This window comes from Salmo trutta, chromosome 37, assembly GCF_901001165.1.
Source record: "Salmo trutta chromosome 37, fSalTru1.1, whole genome shotgun sequence".
NCBI lineage: Eukaryota > Metazoa > Chordata > Actinopteri > Salmoniformes > Salmonidae > Salmo > Salmo trutta.
This window is the reverse complement of record NC_042993.1, coordinates 7,477,955-7,486,111: the sequence shown is the minus strand read 5'-3', so window position 1 is coordinate 7,486,111 and position 8,157 is coordinate 7,477,955. Positions and strand designations below refer to the sequence as shown.

General features: G+C 42.8%; 1 pseudogene; it reads right to left on the bottom strand.

The window, feature by feature from the left end:
• LOC115176447 (myosin-10-like) overlaps positions 1–2,103 on the bottom strand; it is a 58,081-nt pseudogene extending 55,978 nt beyond the window's left edge.
• Between the last annotated feature and the right edge of the window lie 6,054 nt (positions 2,104–8,157).

Below are 8,157 nucleotides of genomic sequence, written 5' to 3'. Positions count from 1 at the left end.
GGGAGAGGCAGAGAGAGGGAGAGGCAGAGCGAGGAGAGGAGGTCTACTCCACAGTTGGCTGATATTACTGTATTATCGTAGCAACAGAACTAAGATTAGGTCACACAGCGACACAGAGGACCTTTACAGTCCAGTGCACTCTGCTGGAGTCACGAGCCAACCACTTCTAGTAGTCAGACGCTGTGGGACAAAGACAGCTCTATATCAACATGTACCTCCAATCCCTGGCTTTAACAATCACATCATCCATGATGGGTGTGATTGTAAGGGAAGTGTGTATTAGTAGCCATTGAGTAGTGAAGCTGAGTCTGCCATACAGGCCATTTCTCAGACGTCTCTGGAAACTAGTATGGATTGATTTAGTGATTGGTCTGAGGGTGTCAATCATCTATAGACTGTTTGTTTATGTCTTTATTGGCTCCTAAAGGACACTACTATTGTCTACCCCAATAAATGACTACTCATCATTTAGATTGAAGCCGAACCCCTCTGCATACAGTACATAAAGTAAGTCTGAGTGTCAACCCGACCCAAAACAGTATGTTGCTGTCTGTCATCACAGATAAGGTGTCTACTCTTGAGGAATGTCCTCCACCCAGACCACCCTGCTTCCTCCCATGTCTTTCTGTCTGTCCCTCTGTCTCTGGCCTGAGTAGGTCTACACCTGCACGGACACCTTCTCCTGTCTGTCTGTCATACTGTGTACACACAGCAGCTTAGTGTTGGTGAGTCACTCCAAACAGAGAGACCGAGTGCAGCTTCATGACTGATGAGAGAAGGAAGATGAAGGACGGCCAGAAATAGTCATCAGATATCCTGAGGTATTCCTTATCATCTGTTTATACATGTCTGTCTGTATTTATCCTTAGAACAAAAGCTTATAGCACATCTGAACAAGGCTGTCTTTGGTCAGTCCATCACTGAGTGACCAGGCTACTGTAGCTCACTCAGCCAGGTGTCTAAAGCCTAATAACACCAGATATTTTCCATAGCAACACTAAACTAAGCACACTCCCCAATACACCGCCACAGTGCAGCATTAAAGAATACTTGCGGGGTTTGTGTGGAGGTCAATGCGGGGGTGCGGGAGGAATGTGTGTGTGGTTGTGTGTGTGGTTGTGTGTGAGTGGGGGGGGGGGGGGGGCATGGTAACGCCTTTTCTTTACGCTTAAATTTGAGGAAAAAAGCCGAGTGTTGAGGCAGCGGTGACATTGTGACTCAACCACCGCCTGAAACTGTCACTGGCAGACAGACACACTAGCAAGCTTCCCCGTCCAAAATATTAGTGCGTCCGCTAACAGGAGCTATATGAAAGATTCCCCTTCTACTAAACACCATACCACCCGACAAAAGCCATGAAGCCAAACGCCAACCACACCCCGAGCATGAGGTATGAATAATGATTAGAGGATTCCTTATAGCATATAGCCTAATGATAGACTCAATGGACCACATTATAGAGAGCGCATGGGATTTAGCCTGGTCAGTCACTAATGTGGGTTAAATAATAACCTAATATTAATAGTATTACTAATAATAGGTTAATAATACGAATATGTTACAGGTAAGATGCCATAATAGTGTTATAATAATGCACTTATAATAAACCCTTAATTAATAAAGCAACATATTTACAACTGCTTGCATTCTCTCATTCTCAACAGCTTACAATATTTTCGGTTTGCTATGTGATCGTTTTGTACCATTCGTGGGCCTGCATGCTAACCGGAGGGCCAGGCAGCACGCCGCTGGAAGGTCCCCTATTGGGTGTAATTTTCGGCGTTCTGCCACCCGCATTTAGACTAACCGAGCTAGGTTAGCAAGTAGCCAACACCAATGAAATATGATGCGTCGCCGTGCAGTATATTACACTATCTACGACTGAATTACAGTTGGCTATTGGTAACTAAATATCTCACCTTCACAATGTTCTCCGAGACGTGGATAAGTCTAGGGCTCGAGGAGGAACGAAATAAGGCGGTTTCTCCGTTTTTTCCTGATTTATATGAGGTGAGAGGAGCGTACCGCAAATGCGGCTTTTATCATTACACCGCTCTCTCAGTGGAAGGCGCACACACACATTCTACTGATCATAAAACAGATAGACACAAGGGTGAGGGCAAAGCGCCGGCTTCAGCGCAGCGCAATCACTTCCTGTCTATACACCAATAAAAAATAACTTCAATTTAAGTCCCGCTTTATAAATAGAGTCTCCGAATGAAAATCTACAACTGCTGTGAATCCCCGCCCATTGAATGAGACGATCCCGTCCAGCCCCTTCACTGGCACAGATACACGCGACGACAAATGGGATCTTGAGACATCCCAATTGCCACACATCCTAACCAATCAGACAAAATATTGGGCAGTCCCATCAGTCTGACGGACGTGTGGAATGCCCAATTGGATTAAAGTAGCAGGTGCCCATGCAGTATTCTCGCGGTGGGGTAGGAAGATTTGCACGCTCTTTGTTGATGACAGCATCCCTTGTCTGTCACTCCGAGAGAGACGGAATAGTCCCTAGACATTGATCTAAGGTCGGTTTTGGGTTTAATTTAATGGTTAATGCTAGGTTTGGAGAAAGTACTAAGCTGATCATAGACCTGTGCATAAGGACTGTCTATTGGCAAAGCCGGGATACTAAAAGAGGTGACCGCCCCAGATTCCTACTAACAGTTACCGTGTCCGAGTCTTAAGAATCCCGTGTTGATGTCTGGCTGGCGACCGCAGCTACAGCATGCTATAGTACTGCTCTGGATGCTATAGTACTGCTCTGGATGCTATAGTACTGCTCTGGATGCTATAGTACTGCTCTGGATGCTATAGTACTGCTCTGGATGCTATAGTACTGCTCTGGATGCTATAGTACAGCATGCTATAGTACTGCTCTGGATGCTATAGTACAGCATGCTATAGTACTGCTCTGGATGCTATAGTACTGCTCTGGATGCTATAGTACTGCTCTGGATGCTATAGTACAGCATGCTATAGTACTGCTCTGGATGCTATAGTACTGCTCTGGATGCTATAGTACAGCATGGCTATAGTACTGCTCCTGGATGCTATAGTACTGCTCTGGATGCTATAGTACTGCTCTGGATGCTATAGTACTGCTCTGGATGCTATAGTACTGCTCTGGATGCTATATACTGCTGCTATAGTACTGCTCTGGATGCTATAGTACAGCATGCTATAGTACTGCTCTGGATGCTATAGTACTGCTCTGGATGCTATAGTACTGCTCTGGATGCTATAGTACAGCATGCTATAGTACTGCTCTGGATGCTATAGTACTGCTCTGGATGCTATAGTACTGCTCTGGATGCTATAGTACAGCATGCTATAGTACTGCTCTGGATGCTATAGTACTGCTCTGGATGCTATAGTACTGCTCTGGATGCTATAGTACAGCATGCTATAGTACAGCATGCTATAGTACTGCTCTGGATGCTATAGTACTGCTCTGGATGCTATAGTACTGCTCTGGATGCTATAGTACTGCTCTGGATGCTATAGTACTGCTCTGGATGCTATAGTACTGCTCTGGATGCTATAGTACTGCTCTGGATGCTATAGTACTGCTCTGGATGCTATAGTACAGCATGCTATAGTACAGCATGCTATAGTACTGCTCTGGATGCTATAGTACAGCATGCTATAGTACTGCTCTGGATGCTATAGTACTGCTCTGGATGCTATAGTACTGCTCTGGATGCTATAGTACTGCTCTGGATGCTATAGTACTGCTCTGGATGCTATAGTACTGCTCTGGATGCTATAGTACTGCTCTGGATGCTATAGTACTGCTCTGGATGCTATAGTACTGCTCTGGATGCTATAGTACTGCTCTGGATGCTATAGTACTGCTCAAAGGGTTTTGCCAAAGACAAAACCGGTGCACCAGTCATTGCTCATCAATTATTCTGATTATATAGGACTAGGTATTTTTCTAAAAATAGATCATTTCTGTTGCATTCTGAGTTTTTTTAAATGTGTTTTTAGGTAATAAACATGTGATTACATATATGTATATAACATATAACATATATATATATAGTTTACAAGCCTGCACACCTTGCACAGTAAATACACAGTAATTAACTGTATTGTAATGGCCGCAGTCTTTTACAGATATTCAGGCCTATGTTGTGACCAACTACACCTTTTCATTCAGCAAAAAATTAATTAGACTTTTATTTGGCAATGAGAGAATCTGAGACTCAAGTACAAAATAAACCAGAATTGAGTCATATCAATCAATGTGTTTTATTTGCTCTATAGTGCCATTCTTTTTCACATGGAAGTGCTTTCTGCCACAAACAGTAGTGACATTTGTATTTTTGTGATACAACAGAGAAGGATGGGAAACGTATACAGTGGTATCTGTAGAAAAGAATAATAGAGCACAGCTAGTAACAACCCCATTCCACTAACGTACATCCCAACATACCTTGACCTGCAATATCACAATGTTATTCTGGAATCTAATAAAGCAACCAACCAGGAAGTCATCAAGTAATCCATCTGGCTATGTTGTTGTTGTGTGGGATGCGTTAAAAATAATGCTAACAGAGGTCAGAGGTCAGAGTCCTGGTGGTCAGGGTTCAAGTTACCCCCCACAGGAAGTGGATCAGACGGGACTGGCCATTCACCTATAAATAGAACTCGGTAGCCATGGAGACATAGGAAAATAAGGAAAGACACGGAAGTTGAATAAATGTCAATAACACCAACTATAACCGATCAATATGGTTGTAAATCATATCATGGAATCTGCTTTAAAAGGTGAAATATCCATGTTTCCTGTTCAAAAGGTCAGTGTGTGTGAAGTGCTGCTTTCCATATACAGTATGTGACGTCTTAAAATGCCATTTCAATAGCCGTTTGTGTGCTTTTACAGTGCTTTGTATGTACGTATGTGATATTTGCCTTTGAGTTAATCCATAGTGTCAACTTACTTCTGTGCAAAGATGCAAGTAAAAGTTTCAGAGTTGTCTGTCCTTGTAGTAGGTAGAACAATACAGCCCTGTTGTATCATCTAGCGGTCAAGACAATTGGTCAACACTTTACATGAAGTTATATCATGTAGATTCCTGATATATTGTGCATGGTAACTGCTGGTAAGGTGCATAACCCAATGATTTTGAATTGTAATACTGCAAAAGGAAACTGAATAGATTCTATTTGAAATAATGACTTAGTTATTATGTAATACCACACATGGCAATTTAACTTCATGTAAAGTGTGACTAAATATTGTGGTAGTAACGGCATAGAAGTTAGAACTCTTTATCTCTCAATAACGTCAGTATACATATTTCAGAAACCATCACTTTCAGAAGAGTTACATGATTCAACAAAATAGACAGGCAATAAAAAAATCTAAGTTGAACATTGCAAATCATGTGCTAGTTATAGAATAACACCATAGACTTCTTTTTGAAGGCACCACCCAATGCATTAGTCTCCCACATAGTGTGAGACAGACACCACCCAATGCATTAGTCTCCCACATAGTGTGAGACAGACACCAACCAATGCATTAGTCTCCCACATAGTGTGAAACAGACACCAACCAATGCATTAGTCTCCCACATAGTGTGAGACAGACACCACCCAATGCATTAGTCTCCCACATAGTGTGAGACAGACACCACCCAATGCATTAGTCTCCCACATAGTGTGAGACAGACACCAACCAATGCATTAGTCTCCCACATAGTGTGAGACAGACACCAACCAAAGCAGAACCAGAGAATTCAGGATTAGTCATCCATTCTAATTCTTTGAACAGAACCTCTCTCAGAGAACAGAATGTCACAAAAATTCAATTCCTCAGGTGGTTTGTCAGTGCAGTTGTGAGCCCTCACAGTTTACAGTAACAACAGGAAGACGTAGGGAGTGGTCAGGGAGGTTTTCTTTACGTAAATGTACTGCAGTGAAGTGACAGTTTTATGTTTCAGGTCCTCAGTACATGCTTCCAGTGGTCATGGCAGTCCAACAGGTTTACGGTCCATTTACAGTCCCAGTTTAGGGTGCTCTGCCAAGGCCTGGACACTTCCAACAATGTCACCTTAAAGGTAAACTCAGCTACAGTGAGGGAAAAAACGTATTTGATCCCCTGCTGATTTTGTACGTTTGCCCACTGACAAAGAAATGATCAGTCTATAATTTTAATGGTAGGTTTATTTGAACAGTGAGAGACAGAATAACAACAACAAAAAATCCAGAAAAACGCATGTCAAAAATGTTATAAATTGATTTGCATTTTAATGAGGGAAATAAGTATTTGACCCCCTCTCAATCGGAAAGATTTCTGGTTCCCAGGTGTCTTTTATACAGGTAACGAGGTGAGATTAGGAGCACACTCTTAAAGGGAGTGCTCCTAATCTCAGTTTGTTACCTGTGTAAAAGACACCTGTCCACAGAAGCAATCAATCAATCAGATTCCAAACTCTCCACCATGGCCAAGACCAAAGAGCTCTCCAAGGATGTCACAGACAAGATTGTAGACCTACACAGGGCTGGAATGGGCTACAAGACCATCGCCAAGCAGCTTGGTGAGAAGGTGACAACAGTTGGTGCGATTATTCGCAAATGGAAGAAACACAAAAGAACTGTCAATCTCCTTCGGCCTGGGGCTCCATGCAAGATCTCACCTCGTGGAGTTGCAATGATCATGAGAACGGTGAGGAATCAGCCCAGAACTACACGGGAGGATCTTGTCAATGATCTCAAGGCAGCTGGGACCATAGTCACCAAGAAAACAATTGGTAACACACTACGCCGTGAAGGACTGAAATCCTGCAGCGCACGCAAGGTCCCCCTGCTCAAGAAAGCACATATACATGCCCGTCTGAAGTTTGCCAATGAACATCTGAATGATTCAGAGGACAACTGGGTGAAAGTGTTGTGGTCAGATGAGACCAAAATGGAGCTCTTTGGCATCAACTCAACTCGCCTTGTTTGGAGGAGGAGGAATGCTGCCTATGACCCCAAGAACACCATCCCCACCGTCAAACATGGAGGTGGAAACATTATGCTTTGGGGGTGTTTTTCTGCTAAGGGGTCAGGACAACTTCACTGCATCAAAGGGACGATGGACAGGGCCATGTACTGTCAAATCTTGGGTGAGAACCTCCTTCCCTCAGCCAGGGCATTGAAAATGGGTCGTGGATGGGTATTCCAGCATGACAAAGACCCAAAACACACGGCCAAGGCAACAAAGGAGTGGCTCAAGAAAAAGCACATTAAGGTCCTGGAGTGACCTAGCCAGTCTCCAGACCTTAATCCCATAGAAAATCTGTGGAGGGAGCTGAAGGTTCGAGTTGCCAAACGTCAGCCTCGAAACCTTAATGACTTGGAGAAGATCTGCAAAGAGGAGTGGGACAAAATCCCTCCTGAGATGTGTGCAAACCTGGTGGCCAACTACAAGAAACATCTGACCTCTGTGATTGCCAACAAGGGTTTTGCCACCAAGTACTAAGTCATGTTTTGCAGAGGGGTCAAATACTTATTTCCCTCATTAAAATGCAAATCATTTTATAACATTATTTACATGCATTTTTCTGGATTTTTTTGTTGTTATTCTGTCTCTCACTGTTCAAATAAACCTACCATTAAAATTATAGACTGATCCTTTCTTTGTCAGTGGGCAAACGTACAAAATCAGCAGGAGATCAAATACTTTTTTCCCTCACTAAATGACGTTGCCACGAGCAGCACTGCAGTTATTGAGATGAGCGAGATGCAAGAACTCACTATCACAGTCACACACACACGAGTGAAAGTAGATGTCATTTCTTCCCAGTATGGGACCTCCTATGTTCACAGAATTCCATATAGAATCCCTATTCATTCATTACATATAGAATCTCTATTAATTCATTAGGATCTCTGTGGGCCTAGTACTAAAGATTTGTTATTTAACTTTTAAAATGTTTTACCTTTTACTGTGGCATAAACCACCAGTCATGATGTTTGTCAAACAAACGCCTGATTGTCAAAGAATCACTTCAAAGTTCTCCTTTACATGTTCATCCACTCTCAACATATTTCCAGCCTCCAAACTGTGGTGAATGGAAAGAGACATATTTTACACAAAACACCGCAAAGTGTAATGACGTTTTGGTGATCGTCATTAGGCCAGAATTTATG